This window comes from Zingiber officinale, chromosome 8B (assembly GCF_018446385.1).
Source record: "Zingiber officinale cultivar Zhangliang chromosome 8B, Zo_v1.1, whole genome shotgun sequence".
Lineage (NCBI taxonomy): Eukaryota > Viridiplantae > Streptophyta > Magnoliopsida > Zingiberales > Zingiberaceae > Zingiber > Zingiber officinale.
The window spans coordinates 9,153,601-9,166,842 of NC_056001.1; positions in this window are offsets into that span (position 1 = coordinate 9,153,601).

Genomic DNA, 13,242 nt, shown 5'->3' on the forward strand with positions numbered 1-13,242 from the left:
TTTTAGATTTTTAGTATGTTAAATTTTCCTTTATATCATTATTTCTTTCTTTTCTTGATCGCACGGGGTTTAGATTCTATATAAATAATTATTTGAGTTGATGTAAGGAAGTTTTTTATTAATAAGAATTTGTAGTTGTGTCGTTTCTTTCTAAAAGGTAGATCCGCTACCTTAGCGGCCCCCCTAGTGCCGGCCCCACGGATATGGAGGGAGGTTCATGCAGGTACACAGGCCATAGACTTGTGTCGTTTCTTTCTAGACGTTGAGTTTAGTTGTCTATCTCTTAGTATTCTACAGAATTAATAGGGTTTAAAAGATCACTTCTATCATTCATGTGCGAATCAATGAATCTGATAGTTATCCGATGCGTAAGTTGGTATCAGAGCAAGATTGATCTTCTGGAGTTAGTTGTCGTCTTCTTCTATAGAAACGACGAGTTTTGTTTTTCTATTTTCTGGTATTCGTGAATCAAAAGATTCAATAGATTTCTGTTGCATCACACCAAGAAGACATCAACACATCGATAACACTTCTGATGATAATATGAACAACAATTTGAGGGCACATTTTCTCCACCATGAGGAGAATAATACAGGATCTGAATATATTATTATTATTTTTAGTATTTTTTGAGTTTTTGATATTTAGAGTTTTTTTTGGTATTTAAGATATTTTTGGTAATTTCTATTTTTTTATATATTTAGATTTTGAGTCTATTTAAAATAATTTTAAATTTTTAGTATGTTTATAATTTTTTTTATGTTAGTATTTTTTTTCCTTTCTTTGCGTGTTAGGGTTTAGAGTCTATAAACAATTGTCTGGGTTGATGTAATGAAGTTTTTGATTAATAAGAATATGTGATCCTGTCATTTTTTCAAACGGTTTGGTTGTCTATCTCTTGACATTCTGTGGAATCAATAAGGTTTAGAAGATTACTTCTGGTATTTGTGCACGAATCAACAAATCCTATAGTATTCGTTATGTCAGTTGGTATCAGAGTGAGGTTGATCTTGTGGAGTTAGTCGTCGTCTCGTTCTTTAGGAACTATGAGTTTTGTTTTTCTATTTCCTAGTATTCGTGGGAAAATCAACAAGATTTCAAAAATTACTTCTGATATTTGTTGGTGCAACCTTAGGTCAAGGTTGACCTGGTTGACCTGACTCGAGTTGACCTGACTCGAGTTGTATTTTGATGTTTGACTTAGGAAGATTGTTGGTGCAACCTTAGGTCAAGGTTGACCTAGTTGAGTTGTATTTTGATGTTTGATACTCGTGGAAGAGTTGTATTCTTGATATGGGACAAGAATAGATGTTTGGGAGATTATTGGTGCAACCGTAGGTCAAGGTTGACCTGGTTGACCTGATTCGGGAAAAAGTCCAAGTATGGAGGCTTGGCAACGGAAAAGTCCAAGCAGGGAGCTTGGCACTAGAAAAGTCCAAGTATGGAGACTTGGCACTGGAAAAGTCCAAGCAGGGAGCTTGGCACGCGAAAAGTTCAAGTATGGAGACTTGGCACAGGGAAAGTCCAAGTATGGAGACTTGGCACAGGAAAAGTCCAAGTATGGAGACTTGGCACGGAAAAGTCCTAACTGGGATGTTAGGCAGTGTGGAAAGTCCTGGTGAGTGAAGCCAGGCAGTGGGAAAGTCCTAACTGGGATGTTAGGCAGTTGGAAAGTCCTGGTGAGTGAAGCCAGGCAGTGGGAAAGTCCTAACTGGGATGTTAGGCAGTTGGAAAGTCCTGGTGAGTGAAGCCAGGCAGTGAGAAAGTCCTAACTGGGATGTTAGGCAGTGTAAAAACCCTAGTGAGTGAAGCTAGGTGAAAGTCCTGGTGAGTGAAGTCGGGCAAGGGAAAATCCAGATGGATCAACGGTGATCGGACATCTGGTGATGGGAAGTCCAAGTAGGTCACAGGACTGATCGGATACTTGGCACGAAGAGGAAAATCCAGATGGATCAGGGATGATCGGACATCTGGTGTGGAAAAGTCTAAGTGGGTCAAAGGGATTGACCGGACACTTAGCAGGGAGTGCTAGCAGGTCAAGGGAGTGACCAGATGCTAGGGATGATGTACCAACAGGTCAAGGTTGACCGGATGTTGGTGTGGAAGCCTTAGGTTTAGGGCTGAGAAGTTTGGATCGGTCTGGTGATCGATCCGGATATCGTTTTCACGATCGGTCGGTGACCGATCGTAATCGATCGGGCTCATCGATCGATCGGCCCGAGACCGATCGAGGCAACGCAACCTCGCGAGAAGAAAGCCGTGGATCGGTCTCGCCGACCGATCCACCTGATGGCCCGATCGGTCCGCGCATCGATCATGCATAGATCGATGGCGGAAGAAAAGCTCGATCGGTCTATGGACCGATCGGGAGGTTCCCTGATCGGTCTGTGGACCGATCAGGAGGTTCCCTGATCGGTCCATGGACCGATCAGGAATCTAGCCGTTGCATCGCAACGGCTAGTTCTCTGCTCTTCTTCTTCGCAGGTATAAAAGAGGGCTACAGGACTTCAGTGAAAGAACTCCTCCGCAGCTACTTCTTCTTCCTTCTGGAAGTTCTCTCCTGCCTGAAGCTTCTGCTTCTTCTTCCTGCTGAGCTTTGTTGAGCTCGTTGGGTGCTAAAGCTTCGCGTGAGCTTCTTCCTGTTGCTGGTTTTCTAGCTAGGCTTGGATCCGAGAAGCTGCTGCTTCACCAGGGTTCCTGCTGACTTCAAGAAGGCAAGCAAGTGTTGTTTACATTTCTGTTCTTGTTTTCTTGTTCCTATTTGTACTCCTATTGCTGTTGCAAAGATTGTGGTGAGGTTTCTCCACCCACAAGGAGTATCTATTAGCCGGGTTTCCGGGGACTCATCCACCGACGGATTGGTAGGCTTCGTCCACCTTACGGACACGCCGAGGAGTAGGAGTTCATCTCCGAACCTCGTTATATGGTTTGTCTTTCTTCTCCTGTTTTCTTTCTACGTTGTATTTTCGCTGCACTAACCCAATCGTAGGAAGAAACGCGAAAGATTGGGGTCGGCTATTCACACCCCCCTCTCTAGCCGTACGAAGGATCCTAACAAGTGGTATCAGAGCAAGGTCGCTCTTCGCCGGATTAACACCCGAGGGAGCACAAGCTAGAGATGGATCAACTCGGAGAAGACATCACCATTCCACCCTTCTACGATCGCGACGACTTCGCGTATTGGAAGGTAAGGATGAAGTATTTCCTTATGACTAACATTGAAAATTGGACTTGTGTACAATTAGGTTTCACTCTTCCGATGGATAAAGAAGGAAAACCTTTTGAGAAGAAGAAGTGGACGAAGGAGCAAATCCACCAATCCACAATCAACGACGAGGTAATGAAAATATTTGAATTCTCATTACCTAACGATATATTGTGTAGGAAAGATGGATACAACAATGCCAAGGAGTTGTGGAACAACTTGGCTAAGTTCCATGAGGGGAACTCCACTTCAAGCCATGAAGAGGAGTCAAGTGAGCCAAGTAGCTCACATCATGGAGAAGAGGAATTAGAAGTTGAGGGCTACTCAACATATTAGGAAGAAGAGGAGGAGAGTTCTTCTTCAAGAATGGAGCAAGAGGAAGAAGCTTCTATCTCCGGAAGGGATGAAGAAGAAAGCATACATCCCACCTCAACCCTAGGTAACTCAAGCATTTCAATTTCAAATAAATTACACATAATGTGCTTTGAGTGTAGGGAGTATGGACATTACAAGAGTAAATGTCCAAAGAGGGTTAGAAAGACTCCACCGGCACCAAAGGTCAAGGAAGCCGGAGTCCCAACACGCAAGGGCAAGGAGCACGTGGTGTGCTTCCAATGCAAGCGAAGGGGACATTATCGGAGCCAATGTCCGAGAGGGAGGCAATCTCACAAGGACAAGAGATCGAGCACATGTATAGGGGGAGCTAGGGCAAACCCTAAGGTAATCTCTAAGGCACATTCTTGCAATTTTAGTAGGATGCATGCTAGTAGCCTTATTGCTATTGTCAAGAAATGATAAGCATGTTAATTATAGAAATCGATACACATGCTTAGGTGCCAAACATGTGAGCCTAGATAAGGATAACACTAGGAAAGCCAACCCTAGAATTAACTCATCTAAGGCTAAGGAAAATCTAGGTAGAAATCCCAAATCATCTAGACATATGCCTAGGAATACCTCAAAGAAAAATGACAAATTAACACTTGAGGTATTAGAGAGGGAAAATCAAGTCTTGAGGTCAAGACTTGATAATTTAGAAAAGGCTCTTAAAAACATGGAGAAGTCATCTCTAGGGTTTAAGAGTCAAAAACCCAAGTCCAAGGACAAGAAAGGTTTGGGTCACAAACCTAAGTCCCAAGTGGTCAAGCCCACTTATCATAGTGTTCCATTCGATTATGGAACAAAACCTAGGGCTAGGAAGACCACCACCAAGGTCACAAGGGGAGTCACCCCTAGAGTTGATCTTGATGAGTCCCAAATGACCAAGGCTTCAAAGCCTAGGAGGGTTATTAGGAGGGTTGCTAGGGAAGTCATCCCTAGTGAATATTTAGTGAACCCAATGAGCTCACATAGATATTGGGTTCCTAGGAGTATCTTCTCTATCCCATAGATGGGTTAGAGAGTGTCAACTCCAATTAGAAGGGTAGTTAACCCAACTTTGAGGAAATTGACACTCAAGGAGCATTTTCAAGGTTTTGATAACCTTTGAAAATGAAAAAGAATTATTATTTACTCCTTGAAGAGTAAATTGTGCCATATTTGAAAAATATCGATTTTAATCTTATTTGGCACAATTTAATAAAACCTAGAGAAATACCATAATTGGGATTTTGGTTTTCTCTTAGGGATATATGGGCAATCTAGGGTTAGATTTTAAGTTAGCTAAGGCTAAGGATACTTAGATAGGGAATTTAGGTATTTTATTTGTGCTAACTTGCCATGATTGGTTGCCATATGCCATGCCATGACATCATATTCATTTTATTATCATTTGAAATGTCATGATAATGCTTAGGCTAGTTTATATGTCATGCTTTATTTAAGTTTTCAAACTTTATGCCATGACATCATGACATTGGCACATGTTTTTACTTATGATATCATTATATGCCATGTCATCATCTCTTGCATTATAATCAATGAAATTGATTTGAGGACAAACATATAATTTGATATTGAGATCAAATTGGTGTTTAGAAAATGCATGAGAACTTAGCCTAAGTTGACCTTAACCCATATCTCACATCAAATTGACTTGAATGTGGTTTGATACACCTTAGATGTGTGTGAGATATTAGGATCATGAGTTAGGATCAAGGTGCATTGTCCTTGTACCTAGATGACCCTAATTCAAGAAATTAAGGATCATAGGGAAAGCTTGTGTACAAGTCATGTACATCTAGCCCTAAGATTATGGTCCTAAATTCAAATGGTTTTAAAAGCATTTTAAAATTGATTTGAAAAACCTTGATGAAGCTTTCCTAGTGATAGCATTCATCATTGAACATTGTGATACAAAGTTGAGTTAAACTTGAACTATTTCAAAGTTTTTGAACTTTGTATCAAGATTGAAAAATGGAAACTATATTCATATAAAACTATTTTTCCTTGATAGTGTATGATATGAGGAATGTATCCTCAAAGTTTCGTAATTTTTGGAATTTTCTGTAATTTTCTATGAGTTTCTGAACTTCTCCCGGAGAGAAAATCAGAAATCTCTGATTTCAGTGGCTGGATCGGTCCGGGGACCGATCCAGGGAAGATCTGATCGGTCTGCGGACCGATCCAGAGTATTGTGGATCGGTCTGCAGACCGATCCAGTGAGTTCCAGTAGCACGAGTGCGATCTGGTGAAGGGCTGATCGATTTGGGGACCGATCAGGGCGTGCCGAATTTCTGATTTTTCAGCTATTGTCTGAAATTTCAGTTATGGAAGTGGTGTTTTTGGATTTTAAAGGTTTGGAACTCTCAAAGACATTGTTGGTGCAATGGTCAAAGGGGGAGTTGACCTTTAGGGGGAGTTTTACCTAATTGTCAAGGGGGAGTTGACTTTTAGGGGGAGTTTTTACTCCTTAAGACTTTTGAGGATTAGTGATATGAGATTATCACTAAGTTGATTGTTGAGTTTAGTATCAAGGGGGAAATTAAGAGTTTCAATGAAAGGTATGGGACTTTCATTAGGAAGAAATTTTTGACCTTGATAGCCTCCTTTTTCTTTTTGATGTGTGTCAAAAAGGGGAGAGTGTTCATTGGAGAATTATTGGAGAAACCCAAGTTAGGTTATCGGATTAACCTAAGCTAGGGGAAGAATGTCAAGGAATGTTCAAGGAAGAACATTGGAATTCTTTTTGATGTGTGTCAAAAAAGGGGAGAATTATTGGAGAACCCAAGTTAGGTTATCGGGTTAACCTAAGGGGAGAATGTCCAGAGAATGTTCAAGGAAAGAACATTGGACATTGGAAGATGGTTGGAAAACCTAAGTTAGGTTGTCGGGTTAACCTAACTTGATTATGGGTTTTGTCAAACATCAAAAAGGGGGAGATTGTTGGTGCAACCTTAGGTCAAGGTTGACCTGGTTGACCTGACTCGAGTTGACCTGACTCGAGTTGTATTTTGATGTTTGACTTAGGAAGATTGTTGGTGCAACCTTAGGTCAAGGTTGACCTAGTTGAGTTATATTTTGATGTTTGACACTCGTGGAAGAGTTGTATTCTTGATATGGGACAAGAATAGATGTTTGGGAGATTATTGGTGCAACTGTAGGTCAAGGTTGACCTGGTTGACCTGATTCGGGAAAAAGTCCAAGTATGGAGACTTGGCAACGGAAAAGTCCAAGCAGGGAGCTTGGCACTAGAAAAGTCGAAGTATGGAGACTTGGCACTGGAAAAGTTCAAGCAGGGAGCTTGGCACGCGAAAAGTCCAAGTATGGAGACTTGGCACATGGAAAGTCCAAGTATAGAGACTTGGCACTGGAAAAGTCCAAGTATGGAGACTTGGCACATGGAAAGTCCAAGTATAGAGACTTGGCACTGGAAAAGTCCAAGTATGGAGACTTGGCACAGGAAAAGTCCAAGTATGGAGACTTGGCACGGAAAAGTCCTAACTGGGATGTTAGGCAGTGTGGAAAGTCCTGGTGAGTGAAGCCAGGCAGTGGGAAAGTCCTAACTGGGATGTTTGGTGAGTGAAGCCAGGCAGTGAGAAAGTCCTAACTGGGATGTTAGGCAGTTGGAAAGTCCTGGTGAGTGAAGCCAGGCAGTGAGAAACTCCTAACTGGGATGTTAGGCAGTGTAAAAACCCTAGTGAGTGAAGCTAGGTGAAAGTCCTGGTGAGTGAAGCCGGGCAAGGGAAAATCCAGATGGATCAAGGGTGATCGGACATCTGGTGATGGGAAGTCCAAGTAGGTCATAGGACTGATCGGATACTTGGCACGAAGAGGAAAATCCAGATGGATCAGGGATGATCGGACATCTGGTGTGGAAAAGTCTAAGTGGGTCAAAGGGATTGACCGGACACTTAGCAGGGAGTGCTAGCAGGTCAAGGGAGTGACCAGATGCTAGGGATGATGTACCAACAGGTCAAGGTTGACCGGATGTTGGTGTGGAAGCCTTAGGTTTAGGGCTGAGAAGTTTGGATCGGTCTGGTGATCGATCCAGTGATACTGCGTTTTCCCTGATCGGTCTGGTGACCGATCAGAATCAGATCAGTAATCGGTCTGGAGACCGATCAGGAGGCAACGCAACCTCGCGAGAAGAAAGCCGTGGATCGGTCTGCTGACCGATCCACCCATGGCCTGATCGGTCTGGCAGACCGATCAGGCATAGATCAGTGGCGGAAGAACCGAAGCCTGATCGGTCTATGGACCGATCAGGAGACGCCGATCAGACGAGGGACCGAAGCCTGATCGGTCTGTGGACCGATCAGGAGGTTCCCTGATCGGTCCATGGACCGATCAGGAATCTAGCCGTTGCGACGCAACGGCTAGTTCTCTGCTCTTCTTCTTCGCAGGTATAAAAGAGGGCTACAGGACTTCAGTGAAAGATCTCTCCGCAGCTACTTCTTCTTCCTTCTGGAAGTTCTCTCCTGCCTGAAGCTTCTGCTTCTTCTTCCTGCTGAGCTTTGTTGAGCTCGTTGGGTGCTAAAGCTTCGCGTGAGCTTCTTCCTGTTGCTGGTTTTCTAGCTAGGCTTGGATCCGAGAAGCTGCTGCTTCACCAGGGTTCCTGCTGACTTCAAGAAGGCAAGCAAGTGTTGTTTACATTTCTGTTCTTGTTTTCTTGTTCCTATTTGTACTCCTATTGCTGTTGCAAAGATTGTGGTGAGGTTTCTCCACCCACAAGGAGTATCTATTAGCCGGGTTTCCGGGGACTCATCCACCGACGGATTGGTAGGCTTCGTCCACCTTACGGACACGCCGAGGAGTAGGAGTTCATCTCCGAACCTCGTTATATGGTTTGTCTTTCTTCTCCTGTTTTCTTTCTACGTTGTATTTCCGCTGCACTAACCCAATCGTAGGAAGAAACGCGAAAGATTGGGGTCGGCTATTCACACCCCCCTCTCTAGCCGTACGAAGGATCCTAACAATATTAACGTGTGAATCAATGCATTCAATGACTTTTTGTTGCATCAAACCAAGAAGACATCAAAATGTCGACAACACTTTTGATGATGATATGATTAACAATTTGAGGGTGAATTTTCTCCATCATGGAGAGAGAGAATGATGTAGAAGGATCATTCTTTTTTGTGTGTTTTTGGGTTTGGTGTCTATATAAACAATATTTGAGTTGATGTAAGGAAGTTTTTGATTAATAAGAATTTACAATGGCGTTTCTTCCCAAACGTTGACAAGATTTTGAATACTAAATCATAGTTGGTGATCCTGTCTAGAATTGGGGGAGATGAAACAGGATATTTGCCTATCTTCTAGTGTCATTGCTCCCATTTGACAAGATTTTGAATACTAAATCATAGTTGATGATCCTGTCTAGAATTGGGGGAGATGAAACAGGATATGTAGGATCGAAAAGAATTTAGATATCTCCACAATGACATGATATTGTTCACTTTGGGCCTAAGCCCTCATGGTTTTATTCTTGGGCTCTCCCCAAAAGGCCTCATGCCAATGGAGATATCTTTCTCTTTATAAACCCATGATCTTTCCCATGTGTTTTCAATGTGGGACTATATTTGCAACCTTGCAACACCAACAATCCCCCCTCAAACAAAGAACCACAGGCTTCCCATGTCCGATCCTCGACCTACCAGGTCTTCCTGCCCCTCGGTCCACCCGACCTACTAGGACTTACTTGCCTAGCCGCAACTAGGACTTCCTGTCTGGTGTCTGGTCCTCTTGATCCGAATATAGGAGTCCCCACTTTCTTTGTTCAAGGTCAATATTATACTCACATGGCTCAATCAGACCATAGCTCTTGTGCACAGTCGACGGTTAAACCTTCTAGCAATCTGGGCTCTGATACCAATTGTAGGATCGAAAAGAATTTAGATATCTCCACAATGACATGATATTATCCACTTTGGGCCTAAGCCCTCATGGTTTTGTTCTTGGGCTCTCCCCAAAATGCCTCATGCCAATGGAGATATCTTTCTCTTTATAAACTCATGATCTTTTCCATATGTTTTCAATGTCAGATTATGTTTGCAACCTTGCAACACCAACAGGATACGTGACTCTAATGTTGACTATGAAAAAGACTCTACGCTGATGATACTGATCAATCTGTGAAAAATACTCTGCACTGACAAAACCAATCAATCCTGCGTGCCAAAAATAGAGAGTAGAGAAAGATAGTGTTATTAATTGGGCCAGCGAGTGGTCCTCGGCGCAGTCACTTCGACGCTCAAGTCAGACAGATGTCCGAGAGGAAAGATGCAAGGTAGTGAATAGTAGAAAAGGAGTGCACCAACGTAATCTCGAGTACCTGCGCCTGTAGATAGAGACCCCTTTTATAGTGTATCTTTCCTTTGTGCATGAATCTTGAGGTATTTTCCAAAAAATGACCAACTATTATGATACTATGATATCTTTCCTAAAATAGGCCCGCACGGCAGTTATGCTAAATGCCAAAAAGGAGCATTAATCCATTGGGTTTATGGACCCTTGATATACTTTTGTGGCAGGAGACCGAGCCCCCTATCGTCTGATTGGACCTATTTGCAAACGAGGGTCAGGTCAACAAAGGAATGATGTCACACTCCTGAACTCGACCCTCGCTAGCTCGACCTCTCCACATGGCTAAAGAGTCTTGTCAGACCATATGTCCAGAATGTTCAATCGGACTTATGGTCCGATCGAATAGACCACTAGACCAAGTTAATTGATATGGGTTATAACGAGTGGACTCAGGAGATAATGTGACAATCAAAGTCAAGGTAATGTGGCGGTCAAAGTCAAGATAACGTGGCAGTCAAAGTCAACGAAGGAGAACTTCTCCCCATCTAGCTCTAATTGACTGCCTGGTGTTAGGGCTCGTTGGAAGGGTTTGGCCGGATTTCGAGCCGTGTGGAAAAAAGGTCGACCGACCCTTAAGCCGGTCAGACATAAGGTTTCAGTGTTTCACCTTTGAACTAAAGAAGCAGCGTGTCTGGTCACTCAATAGCTGATCAAGTTTAAGGACGGCCGCCCTTATAGGTTGGCTGGAATAATCGACCTACCTCACATTTGACCAGCCATAGACCTGGTCAAAGAGAGGGACAAACTCATTACTTTGTAGGAGCATCTTTACATATGCCTGGTCTATCTGATCACTGGTCAGCTTTATGGGTATCTGTTCAATAGTAGAACTGATCAAGTTTATATGACTCCATACACATCTCTTCTATGTATAAGTGGGATAGCTTTATAAATCTGGTTAGACAGTCGGATGCACTTTACCTACAAGTTATTATACTCCCGACTGGACGAAAGGTTGACCGGGCATAAGACACTTTTGCTCAGAATATTGACCGAACCTCTCAGAATATAGTATTTCTCTATAGGCTCATTATACGCGTCAAATCAGACAAAATATCGGTCAGGTCTAAGGCGCTTAGCTTCATATTGTAGACCGAATGGATTTCTAGCACGCACAAGTTATTATATTGTTTCTTAAACAGACTCTGAATGTGTCTAAGGCATCATATTATTTTTCAAGTAGATTCCTAGCATAACCAAGACATTATATTATTCTCTGAACGAATATCTCAAAACTGCACAAAATATAATTGAGCGGCTTAATGCAAAGATAGATATAAAGGCGACTGGCCTTACTAACCGGCCAAGATACATGCGGTATATAATACACAACAGAGCAGATTCTGTTGGGGCAATTTCCCTTGGTCAAGGTTGACCAGTTTGACTAAGCTTGAGTTGAGTCAAGCTTGAGTCGGGGTTTGAGTTTTGATATTTGACAATATATAGAGATTGCTAAGGCAATCGTCCGGTTATGTAGATGATCAAAGGGTTGACCAGGTTGATGAGAATACAAGTCAAGTAGGTCAAGGTTGACAGGAGACTTGACTGGGAAAGTTCTAACTAGAAGTTAGGCGTATGGAAGTCCTAACTGGAGGTTAGGCGTATGGAAGTCCTAACTGGAGGTTAGGCGTATGGAAGTCCTAATTGGAGTTTAGACAGTGGTGGAAGTCCTAACTGGAGTTTAGGCAATAGTGGAAGTCCTAACTGGAGGCTAGGCAATTGGAAAGTCCAAGTGTGATCTTGGCAAAGGGTGGAAAGTCCAAGTGTGATCTTGGCAAGTGAGAAAGTCCTGGTGAGGAGCCAGGCATTTGGAAAGTGCAAGTGTGATCTTGACACAGGTTGTAAGTCCAAGCATGTGGTCTTGGCAAGGTAAGTCCTAGTGTGACTTGGCAAGAAGAACTCGATAACTAGGATGAGGCCGAAGGAAGCTCTTGAAGGCAAGGCGTGAAGGATGGAGAGATATCCGAGGGACGCAAGGCTGATGGAGGAGGCAAGAAGGCTAGTTCGAGGTTAGTCGAGTGTGGTGGTATAATCCGACAACTAGGATAAGGCCAAAGGAAGCTCCTAAAGGCAAGGTGTGAAGGATGAGAGATATCCGAGAGACGCAAGGCTGATGGAGGAGGTTAGAAGGCTAGTTCGAGGTTGGTCGGGTGTGGCCAAATACTAGGCACGGAGACCCAACAGGTCACGGTTGACCGGGAGTTGGGTTGGAGGCTTTGGACTTGAGTTGAGTCAAGTCCAGGCTGATCAATCGATCGGGCAATCGATTGAACCAGGGTCCAATCGATCAGTCGATCGATTGGTGTGTGTTGCGATTGTGGGAAGGCCCAATCGATCGGTTGATCGATTGAGATGTGAATCGCGGCCCAACGCATCATCTCTACAGTTTTCAGATAGAATCACTATTCAAACAAGGTATCTCTGAGTGGCCCAAAAGACCGGCTCTAAATGGCGCTGACCTTGCTCGGGGTGCTCCCGACTCGAAGGGACCTAAGACATGATCGGGCCAGCGACCCGATTAGCTTATCCACTCGGTCAAGACTTATGATCGTGCTGGCCACGACTATTAACTCCTCCCCAACTTTGACCGTCACTTCATCCGTCTTCCTTAACTTTGACCCCGACTCCAGGAACCTCACATTATTAGCCGTATCAGTTGGCTGATACCATGCTCATTGCTATTCTAAATTATATATGTTATCCTGGTTTGAAAAATAGTCTAGAAATTCAAAAAAAAATATCCCTATTTGGACCTTTGACATCCAGCTAAGAGACGAGTAATTTATCAGGAAGCTTGAGACTATAATCTTTCTCTATCTATAAAGTGTATACTAAGTCTCCACTGTTATAGAATAGCCAAGTGTTCTTTGTCGATCAACCTTCAAAGTTGTGCAAATTGAGTAGGATTGGTACATGAATCGAAACCCTTTTTTTCTTCCCTCTGTTGACTGTTGTAGCTACTTCACAAAAGAATATCTTAATAAAATAAAAAATGTGAAGACTTAATGGTGAAATTATTTTGAAATGTGATGTTCTTTTCTATTGATTTATCATCTCCCTCTACTTGGCCAAAACTTTTAGTCCTCATGCATGCTGTTTGAAACTCAAATTAGGGTCGATTAATCGAGACGTAGTCCTCATGTTAATTTTCCTTTTTTTGCCCGAGGGCTATATACAGGTCTCGTTGCATTCTTGGTTACACAGAAATTGAACCAGACAATTATTTCATTGTGAATAGAGTGAAATGGTTCCTCCAAATGAGATTTGGAAGAGGAATGGGATGATGCTAC